This window comes from Tasmannia lanceolata, unplaced genomic scaffold (assembly GCF_043159265.1).
Source record: "Tasmannia lanceolata isolate RefF3 unplaced genomic scaffold, GAP_Taslan_0.1 ptg000013l, whole genome shotgun sequence".
Lineage (NCBI taxonomy): Eukaryota > Viridiplantae > Streptophyta > Magnoliopsida > Canellales > Winteraceae > Tasmannia > Tasmannia lanceolata.
Genome location: NW_027518690.1, coordinates 9583931 through 9596094, shown reverse-complemented (window position 1 = coordinate 9596094; position 12164 = coordinate 9583931).

Sequence of the window (12164 nt, the reverse complement as noted above, 5' to 3'; positions counted from 1 at the left end):
AAGAAGAATTCACGAGGTATGTTTTACTTATTGTTGGATTGTAAGGGCCATTTGTCTTATCATACTTGGTCCATGAACAAAGTCATAAGGTATGTTTTACTTTTTTTCCTATAGTTTTATTTCTATTGACATTTCTTAAATTTTCCTCTTTGCTACTTGAAAGAAAAAGAGGTCCGTGCTGCTATAAGGCCTCTAAACTCCTCCCTCAGGACACCATTACGTTTCCATGGGGACGGGGCAGCCCGACTTCCATAGGTCCTTGGTTCGACCTCCTAATGAGGCGAAGCGGTAGCGAAGCTCAGGTGGTGATGCAAGTGCGATGTGAGTGTAGTAGCCCCCTCTTGGGCACTGTTTGTTTGGTATTTTCACAACCGATTGGTCATACAGTATTTGAGTGACTCCAAATATTGTTTTTTTTAGGAAAATTCCTTTTGAGTACCACCTCCTAAGCATCCCAGTAATGGTTGCGACCGCAATAATTATGTTTTTTGGGGTGTTCCTTAGTCTACTTTGCCGCTAAGTATCGGGATTGACTCATTAGTGCCTACAAGGTGATAAAATTGCCCACGATCCAATATTCAGCAGTAACAGTGCGAGAAGTCGAGTGTTCAATTTGTTTGGAGAATTTTGAAGAAATTCACAGGAAATAAAGATGGTGATTCTATTATATACTTCAAGTTAAGCTGTTTGATTTTGAAGGTCATTCAATTTTTGTTAGGGTCGTCCACGAAGACAAGAACATCATCCTCTCTTTGCAACTTGTAAATTTGATTTATTTTTTTAGCTTATTCAATTTAGGTCTTGGGCCATCCAAGAAGACAGGCATCTCAGGATCTTCAATTTGTGTTATGGTCACGTCTACACTATATGGAAATCCATGCACGTCCTAGAAACATGAAAAATATTTTCAATGAATAGATCATTTTAATACATTTGGGAGAAAAAAAGCAAAATAGAACAATGGGTATAGAGAAAAAGATAAGATAAATAGAAAAATAGAAATGAAAACCTGTCATTATTGCATATTGATTAAAACATGGTAAAATAGAAAAATAAAGCAACATTTGGCATTGGTTGTAATCTTATTTAAAATGATTAAAGAATGGGTATCGTTCTCAATATTGTCACTCACTGTAAACCTTGCATGCACCGAAAAGTTTAAGGGCCCACCTGAAAAAACCGTTTCATTCAGTGGGAGATACTAAGAAATAAACCAAAAGAATAGAGAGATCAGGGAGAGAGGGACAGAGAAATCAGGTACAGAGGGAGAGAGAGAAAAAAGTGGGAGAAGAAGAAGAAGAAGAAGTATGGGGTAAGTGAAACATTTTCAAGCTAGAAATCTATGCTCATTATAGACATTTCTATGTTAGAAAGTTAAAATAATGCATGAGATAATTCAATATCGAGGTCATACCCTCCTTTCGTTATAACACTTTCTTCCATCGAACCTTGCTCTTCTCCAAAGAGCAGCACATCTAAATCACCGGAATTGCCGATCAAAATCGCTGGTAAAAGAAACTTAATAATCAAAATCTCAACATGTCCACATGCAAATATAAAATAAGACAATCTCAAGTCTTACCGAACACAGAACTAGAAATTTAAAACAAATGCATAAAAGGAAACTAATCCTAAAATCACTAATACATCACTCCTTCTCTTGTTCACATCCTTGGCCTATCCTCTTGAATGTGAGTAGCATCTGCATTTAAAAATGTATAAGGGATGAGTTTCGACCACAGAAACACAGCTGGGAAAAGAAACTTGTATGTCATTTAAAATCGTAACAAACATAAACTAATAATACTCTAATTAATACTCTTATAAATATTGACATATACTTATTAAAATATGGAAGATCAATACAAACAACACATCTTACATTGCATCTGCAAATATAGAAGGTAAGAGTTTCAACCACAGAAACTCAGCAGCAACCACATTCTTGGATAACTAGATATTCCAGTGCATGGGTTGCTTTGGGTGGGCTGTTGTAGCTTGTGTGGCATACCCGCATTTAGATGGCTCTATTATGAAGAATACAATAGATAACTGATCTTAAGAGAGTCCACTTTTGCTCTTTTCAGTTATATGAAGAATACAATAGATAACTGGTCTTGATTCTGTTTCATTTCCATTTCATAACATATTAGTAAAATAAAGAAAATTAATAGGGCTAAGATGGGTTTGTATAGGGTTTTTCATGTTTGGGAGGAAAAAAGGCGAAATATCCTTCAAACAATTTTAATACGGTAAAAAAATGGCAACAGGAAGAGTAAAGCAGTAAAAAAACCAAAAAAAGGACTGTTAAGGGGTGAAACTATTATTTATTTATTTTTATTTTGTGAATAAAACAGCTGAAACGGGCCGAAAAGTAATGTAATTCTGGCTGAAACAGAATAGAGAGTATTTTTGTTCCATTTTTCAAACTGGAATGAAATGTTTCAATCAAAATGAAATGAAATTGACACCTTAGGGGATTTTTTTTACTTGTAAAGGACCAAAATGCACTTATCTTTGAAAAGAGGAGAACCGCCTTATGGAAAAGTCCAAAAGACCCGTTAACCTTAGTGATCTAATTTGATTAGGGTGGGTCCCACCAACTCTGTGTAGGGAAAAATTGCCAATGGGGGACATCAAAATACGAGAATTGCCAACGGGAGGCACACTTTTGAAAAATTGTTAGAGGGACGAAATAGGGGTTATCAAGTCTCTAAAAGGGGGTTATGGACCCTCTAAATGGGGTTATCAAACTCTCAAAAGGGGATTATCAACCCTCTTTAACAATTTTTCAAAATTGTGTCCCCCGTTGACAATTCTAGTATTTTGGTGTCCCCAATTGGCAATTTTTCCTTCTATGAAAACCATGCATCGGGTGTGGCCAACCATTTTTGCCTCATGCTTTCGTAGAGTAGGTCCCGCAATCTCCACCGAGTACATGTATATATGGTGGGTCCACAATTTTACACGTCGTTCTTTAGTTTGATGGGGCTGGCCCATTTTTTAACACTGGTGCATGAGAATGTTTGCTTGTAGAGAAATGATATTCCCACACCCTTGATTCAAAACCTATCTTAGACTATCAGTTCTAGAGTCGGATAGAAATATTTATCTGAGAGACACTGATCTGTTTCGTAGTCCGAGTTGTCTTTGCCCATTGATTCCCAATTGTAATCTTCTTTGCCCTTATTGGTTCCACATCATTAAGTGTAACTGATTTTACCTTTACAGTTGATTTTAAAAAGTAACCGAAAATGATATGGATCCAATCTCTGGCTCCTTATGCAAGGGCGCCCTTGCCTCTATCATTCCTCCATAAGCATATTCTACCTCTAATACACAGTTGTATACATTATTCAAATGAAAAAGAGGGTTTTCATTGAAAACAAAACTCACATGTTTTTTGGTAGGTAAGCTAATTAAACCCTCGGCCTCTAGGTCAAAGACCACCCAAAAACAAAACTCACATCCTATACTTTATCCAATACTCCATGCGTTTTGTTGTGTTTTTATAAGAAAATTAATAAGTAGATAAAGTATAGATATAGTTGTCGTAAATTAAAAAAGCAATGCTTCTTTTCTATAAAATTTCCCTAATTCTTCCCGTATTTTCTATACGAACAGCTCAAGTACGAATTCCTAACCATTTTTATCAAAGAAATTAGATTTGAACGATTGCTTAGTTTAAGATAAACACTCATTTGCAAGTCACTCAAGAGGGTGATTAGATTTATGAGTGCTACTTTTAGACTAGGACGTACCATGGTGGGCCCACTGATGAACAGTAGGGATGATGTTATCACCAAAACAGTGGGTCCCAACCCAAAGCACCACGAGGGTTTCGTTTGCGTTTATCTCACAGTCTCAATAGAAGTGAAACCTCCTCAGTTCATCATGTGGGATTTGCTAGGCAATTTTGCGGAAACCCATTTCGTCTGACTTTTGCATGAGAGAACAGCCACACAGTGCGAGAAGTCGAGTGTTCAATTTGTTTGGAGAATTTTGAAGAAATTCACAGGAAATAAAGATGGTGATTCTATTATATACTTCAAGTTAAGCTGTTTGATTTTGAAGGTCATTCAATTTTTGTTAGGGTCGTCCACGAAGACAAGAACATCATCCTCTCTTTGCAACTTGTAAATTTGATTTATTTTTTTAGCTTATTCAATTTAGGTCTTGGGCCATCCAAGAAGACAGGCATCTCAGGATCTTCAATTTGTGTTATGGTCACGTCTACACTATATGGAAATCCATGCACGTCCTAGAAACATGAAAAATATTTTCAATGAATAGATCATTTTAATACATTTGGGAGAGAAAAAGCAAAATAGAACAATGGGTATAGAGAAAAAGATAAGATAAATAGAAAAATAGAAATGAAAACCTGTCATTATTGCATATTGATTAAAACATGGTAAAATAGAAAAATAAAGCAACATTTGGCATTGGTTGTAATCTTATTTAAAATGATTAAAGAATGGGCATCGTTCTCAATATTGTCACTCACTGTAAACCTTGCATGCACCGAAAAGTTTAAGGGCCCACCTGAAAAAACCGTTTCATTCAGTGGGAGATACTAAGAAATAAACCAAAAGAATAGAGAGATCAGGGAGAGAGGGACAGAGAAATCAGGTACAGAGGGAGAGAGAGAAAAAAGGGGGAGAAGAAGAAGAAAAAAGGGACAGAGAAATCTCTCCCTATGCCTGTCTCTGATGGAGGGTCTGATTCAAAAAACAACTTCACCTACATAAGTGGATCATATCCGAAGTAGATAAGTTACACCCCTGATCTATCCAATCAAGGCCCTTCATGTCCACACTCTGAAAGAATAATCGGACGGTTGGGTTCATCCAATCGTATAGATAATCAATCCAACGTGGGACCCAGTATTTGTTGCATAATCATTCTAAACTCTTGGAACAGGATCACCCATCTCATAGACAGGCATAGGGAGAGATTCTAATAGGAGAAATTGACATTCTTCAAAGACAATAATATCCCCCCAAATAAAATCAATATCCTAAAATGAATACATTATTATCTGTCATTACTTGAAACTAATCCTTCCATTTTCGTCCATCAAAATCTTTTTGCATGAAATTAGATTTCACTCATCGACAACGCATCAGCCACTACGCAGTACGCACACTCTTCGAAACACTTTATGACTTATGAGAGATTTTCCTTGTTTTTCTCTCCACTTTCTCTCCTCCTTTCTCCTCAAAAACCTCATACAGAAACAGAGGGAGAGAAACCCATTTCGAAATCAATGCTCATTATAGACATTTCTATGTTAGAAAGTTAAAATAATGCATGAGATAATTCAATATCGAGGTCATACCCTCCTTTCGTTATAACACTTTCTTCCATCGAAACTTGCTCTTCGCCAAAGAGCAGCACATCTAAATCACCGGAATTGCCGATCAAAATTGCTGGTAAAAGAAACTTAATAATCATAATCTCAACATGTCCACATGCAAATATAAAATAAGACAATCTCAAGTCTTACCGAACACAGAACTAGAAATTTAAAACAAATGCATAAAAGGAAACTAATCCTAAAATCACTATTACATCACTCCTTCTCTAGTTCACATCCTTGGCCTATCCTCTTGAATGTGAGTAGCATCTGCATTTAAAAATGTATAAGGGATGAGTTTCGACCACAGAAACACAGCTGGGAAAAGAAACTTGTATGTTATTTAAAATCGTAACAAAAATAAACTAATAATACTCTGATTCATACTCTTATAAATATTGACATATACTAATACTTATTAAAATATGGAACATCAATACAAACAACACATCTTACATTGCATCTGCAAATATAGAAGGTATGAGTTTCAACAACAGAAACTCAGCTGGGAAAAGAAACTTGTATGCCATTTAAAATCGTAACAATAATAAACTAATAATCTTCCTATTTATCTCCTTGTAAATATTAACATATACTAATACTTATTACTATATTGAACAGCATTACAAACAGCACATTTTATTGCATCTGAAAATATATAAGGGATGAGTTTCAACTGAGGAAACTGAGCTGGGAAAAGAAACTTCTATGTCATGTGAAATCATAGAAAAAATAAACTAATAATATTCCAATTTATCTTCTTGTAAATATTAACATATACTAATACTTATTAAAATATGGAACAACATTACAAAAAGCACATTTTTCATTGGATATTCTTTTATCAGTTTCACTTGGAATGCCATGATCCATGCATGCAATAAACTTATTTAAAGAAAAAAAACTTATGCAATATGTATCATATGAATATCACATCCCAATGCAACAATATGTACCTAGATGAGCTTAGTCGAGAAAGGTATGAATGCCAATACCCACCATTTGTACTACCTATGGGTGCAACTTGGGTCGGGCTCAACCCGAACCCGACGAGTTGAACCCGATTTTTTGTCGGGTTGGGTTGATGCTAGGCCGGGTCGGGTTAGCATTAGGGTTGGGAACCTGAGTTTAATTCTTGTCGGGTTATGGTTGAGGCGTTGGCAACCCAACCCGATAATCAACCCAAGATTTTTTGTCTTTTTATGCTTTTAGTATAAGAATGAACAGTGCCGAAACCGAGTTTAGAAGCTTGATGGAGAAACATTCTGAAATGGACGAGAGGAAGAAGAAAAGAAGTTCTCTCCATCGTGATCAAAGATCATTCACGGCCTTTGATCAATTTCAATGGTGGAGATGAACTAGAGGATAGTAAAAGGTGCGTTAAAGGACTGATGTTGACTTTGTGAAAAAATAAGGAAGCAATTACAAACCCTAAACTGTTGGCGGAGAAGTCGAGGGCTATGTCAATACACGTGGATTTCTACAGATAAAAGATTAGAAACTTTGGTAGTGGTTTTCATAACTCCTTGTGTTTTATTTTTGCTTGGATTTTGCAGCAGCCGTTGGATTTGGTGTTGATCCTCGTGAGGAGTACTCTTTTTATCTAAACCATTTGATTTCTTTAACATGATAGGTTGAAACAAAAGTCTCATTAAGGGCATGAAAAAACACATAAGTCGAGGGCTATGTCTAGTCAAATAAAAAAACACATAACTTGATAGCAGTTTATCCCTCCATCTTGCAGCAGCAACCACATTTGTTGTAATGTGTATCCCGGTTCAGAACATTGTTGTATGGGAGATGATTTTTGGGGACTATTTGTTCTTTGCGAAGTTGCAGAGATTTGATGGATGTTTCTCTTGGAAGGATTGGAAGGATTAAGAAATGCAAGGAGAGGATCTAGTTGGGTCGGGTCGGGTTGGGTTAGGGTTGAGTTATTCAGGGGGCGGGTTGGGTTCAGGTTGACTCTTGTCGGGTTGAGGGTCGGGTTCGGGTTGAAGTAGGAATGCATCAGGTTGGGTTTGGGTTGGCCTCGACCAGACTCAACCCGGCCCGAGTTACACCCCTAGTACTACCCTTTTTACGGCTCATCACGACAGTGGTATAAGAAGGTGTTATGTCAATTTATCCTTTCATTTTTGATGGTTTTATTCTGAACTTCGTAAGTTGGGACCCGGCATGCCAATGTATCCTTTCATTTTTTATGGCTGAGGAATCTGTGTTTGTATATTCTATTGGTTCTGACTTGTTATGTCACTATACACAGTGCGTACTTCTGTTGCTGACTTGTATACATAGATTTCCTTATCATGTTGTGTGATGCATGAGTAGTATTACAGTTGTGCATTTGACACTTAGTATACTTTGGTGGGGCCTCGTGGCTTGTGCAGTATTCTTGGATAACTAGATATTCCAGTGCATGGGTTGCTTTGGGCGGGCTGTTGTAGCTTGTGTGGCATACCCGCATTTAGATGGCTGTATTCACGGGTTGCCTTGGTCGGGCCCTAGTAAGCCTGTGCGATACACTTGGCATGTGGGTTGCTATGGTCAGGCCTTCGAGGCTTGTGTGGTATACCCTGCGTATTGAATACTGTGGACTGTGAGTCCGTCACTTAGGTACCTAGGTGGAGCTGTGTAGTTGTTGTTTGTTACTTGCTTGGCTCGGCTCAAGGAAGCAAAGGTATTCTGAACATTGGACACTTACACTGTTGCTATTCCTTAAATGGACATTTACTTAAATGATTTTACATGTAAATCTTAAGTAAATGAACAATAAATACATTTGCTTAAATAACTTTACATGTAAATACGAAGAACATGAAAGGAGAAGAAAACCAAGAAGAGACAAGGAGACAACTATGATGCAAATTCTATGACTCGTATGAGTCTCAAGATTTTGAGTCAATTCACTTCAACTCGTACGAGTCTCAAAATTTCGAGTCAACTTGCTTCGACTCATTCGAGTCACACAACTCGTACGAGTCGCCCTTACGAGTCGACTTGAAAAACATCCGACTCGACTCGACTTGCGAGTCAACTCATAGGAGTCAACCGAGTTTGACAACTATGCTCACAATCAATTGCCAATAGGGGTGCAACTCGGGTCGGATTGGATCAGGTTGAGGCCAACCCTAACCCAAGCCAACCCTGCTCGGGTTGAGAATGGTCAACCCTAACCCAACCCGCCATTAAATCTCTCAACCCTAACGCCTAACCTATCTCATCTACCCAAAATTGGGTTGGGTTGAGTTGGGTTGGTTCTGGTTCAGCTTGGGCCAAACAGAAAAATACAATAACCCAAAGAAAATCAAGAAAAATTAGAGGACAGAGGTCAGGTTCCGCCGGGTAGGGTTGGGTCGGGTCGGGTTGCCAAAGGCCTCAACCCTAACCCAACCCAAATTTAAATCGGTTTGGCTTTTCGAGGGCCTTATCTTTTATTCAAATTTTGAAATTTATGTTGTATATCAAAATCTTCCCTCTCCATAATTAATAAGCAAATTTCACCCAACACAAAGCTGTATACATGATTCAAATTTCTTTAAATAGTTTAATATTTCTCCAACATTCTAACCTTGAGTTGGTGGGTTCGAATCAGTAGTCATTCTGAGACTTTGACACTGCCTTTGGTGGCTGTTAGCCAATTTATGGGCCCATATATAGCCCTCTCTATCACCCTAAACGACTTCCCCACACCCATGATTCAATATTGGCACTATATATACCTCAACTTTGAACACCTTTCTTAATAACCTTTTAAAGTTTGTTATGATTCTGAAAAATGGATTTGTTACGCAACTTTGCGGAAACCAATTTTGTCACGCCCCGAACCCAGAATTCGAGGTAAGGCGCACGTGACAGCCGCCGCATGCCCATAGGGTCGCCCCTACAAGCATGCAAGGCTCCTTTACAATCAACTATTCTCAACATTCAGAGCAACTAATAAATGCGGAAATTTTAATCTCAATTAAAGCTCAAATGAAATACATATATAGATTAGGTCCATAAGTCTAAATCCAAACAATTCTTATTAGACGATCACCTTAATAAAATAACAAAAGTTTCTAAATTGGAATAATGAAATAAAGAAGGAAATCTCCTAGGCTCCAATCCAAGTGCCTGATCTCAGCAAGTCTACTGCCGCTCCTCTGTCTCTGAAAATTGTTAAACCACATAATGAGCTAACAGCCCAGCCGGTTTTCCAAATCCAAGCCAGCTAATAGGAAAACGAAAATAATGCTGGTGCGGAAAAGAAGTAACATGCCATAAAATTTAGCCAATGCAGAAATTGATAAGAATCAAGAAAATCATTTCTACATAAGCTATATAAGAAAAATACATGTTTTTACAAAAACAGTTCCAACCACTCGGTTATGCAGTTTTCCGCTTTGAAATCAATGACAATGAATATATATTTCCAAACACTTGGTTTTGCAGTTTTTCCACTTAGAAATTAAATACTTAACAGTCTCCTCTGTGGCCAATTTCCAACCTTATTGGCAAGTAGCGTAACCCAAGGCGAACACTCGTTCGCAGGACTCACAGGTCCAAAAGCGCGCAATGTAATATTATCAATAGCCAGAGGACTCCCTACTGGCCGCCCGAGATCAACCTTACGGGCAGATAAAATTTGACCGGTCAACGTGATCACGTCCAGTGTACTCACCCACTGGCAGGTTGGGCACTAGATCCCCACCAGAGATCAACCTTACTGGCGGAATCCATTCCATACCAAGACTGTATACAAATATAGAGAAAAACAATTTAATGTTTTCAATACCGTGCCATAAATTTTGAAGACGTTTCAACCCATTGGGGGCTCCCCCGTTCCAAACCATTGAAATCATATCATATATAGAATGCTTTTCAATAGTGTTTCATGAATTTGAGTTTCCAAAAACATGTTAGTCACAAAACTCTTTTTGTATAAATAAGGAGGCATGTTCGGACTAAAAACATTTTATGGATAATGACAATTCAACCATTTAGTATGACATGCTAAAAGATATCAGTGAGAAACCTTTTCAAAACAAGTTCCATAAAATGAACTGTAATAAAAGCTTGCAACAAATCTAAATATATGCAAATATACGTAATACACTGACATAGGGTAGGATCACCTACCTCTTGCGCAAATCCCAAGATCAAGATCCTATGAAAATGACCAACCTGTTAGTGCCCAGAGGTACAGGTTTCGCCTGCAAGGTTGCGGTTGCGAAGTTCAGTTTACTATATTTGATAAAGTTTTAAGTAGACGCTTTGATGTGGAGAAAGATGTCACGGCAACATTTTGATAGTGCTGTAGGAGGGTTTTAATACCATCCTTTTTAAATTTAGAGAGTGGGTGCCCTTAATTTTGGAACTCAAAAGTCAACACTCAATTCATCTCTGTTTTAGTAGTTGCACTCCTGTTGTTGACAAATACCAACCAGTAATGTTCATGTGGTTGAGGTTGAGCAATTTAAGTGCTTGCTATTCCATTTTAATATTGAAACAAACTACCATTGTTTAGATTGCTACTAATCCTACCAGACAACTACACATCATAGGTTCTAATATGGTCTGTCTTAGAGGTTGGGCTGGCCATATGCTAGCCCCCTCCTCCAGGAGTTACTCAAGGTACAGTACACTAGTGATCCGAGCATTACAAGGGTTCACCAAAGAGATACAAGGCTATTTGGCTTGATTGTGTCAGAACAAAAATGTGTAGACAATTGCAAGGTAGCAACCAAAAGACCTGGCACTATGGGCCCTCTTCCCTGAAGGGTTAGAACCATCCTATGGGCATGATGTGCAGTCGTCACTCTAATTGTGTTGTTAATTTCAGATGGGTGTTGTGATTGCAATGTTTTAAGCATATCAGGAAAGAGTGTACGAAGGGTCATCACACTTTGTTTTGTATCTTATATGGGTGGGTTTTTCAAACCATGGGAGTGTTGAAACAAGGACAGCAGGTGGCTAAAGTTTAGTTGCAAATGGGCTGCTTGGATGATGAAAATTCTACATAGATATTTCTCATAGGAGTCTTAATTGGTGTCAAATTAAAATGGCAGTAAGAGAGTTTGGAATATAGAACTTACATATATCAATGACCTCGTTGGCTACTAGATGTATGAGAGGAGATTCTTGAATTGTCTCTTCACCTCCAAGTATTCTTCTTTAGATAGACTACTTGCTGCTCCTTCAAATCCATACCTCTTCTCACAAACAAAATACCTTTCTTTTCTTCCTCTAATAAGAATGGAATCCCATCAAACTATGGAAGTAAGGACCTCCCATAAGCCTATGAAGCAGCTCCTTTCTATAGATACGATAACCCAAAATGTCCCCCATAGGAACTGTCCAAAACGATGAGGCTCACATGCCCCTTTTTTTTTTTTGTTATGCAAGCAATATTTCTAACAAGGAATTATTGACCTGTCATTTTCCTTTTGAATAAATAGAAGCTACCTTATTTTCTACTAGTTGAAAAACTATAGGAGGAAACCTACGAAGCTTGAATCTTGAAATGATAGAGCTTCCAAAAAAATCCTACCTACTAAAGAGAGATTCTATTCAAAGCCAATTTTAACTTTAGTGGAGATGTTATTTTCGGTCAATCTTATGGTGCTTTCCAAAATGAGCAGCCTTTTAAAAAGAAGGTTTAAATGGACTTTACTCCATTGATGATAATAGCACCCTTTACCATTTTCAATGTCTCTTGCCTAAACATTATGCTTCAAATTGAAAAAGACACCCACTTCCAAGTAATTATTCTTATACTCGATTTGGTAACGACACTCATTTCTAAGCAAATAAATCTTGAGCT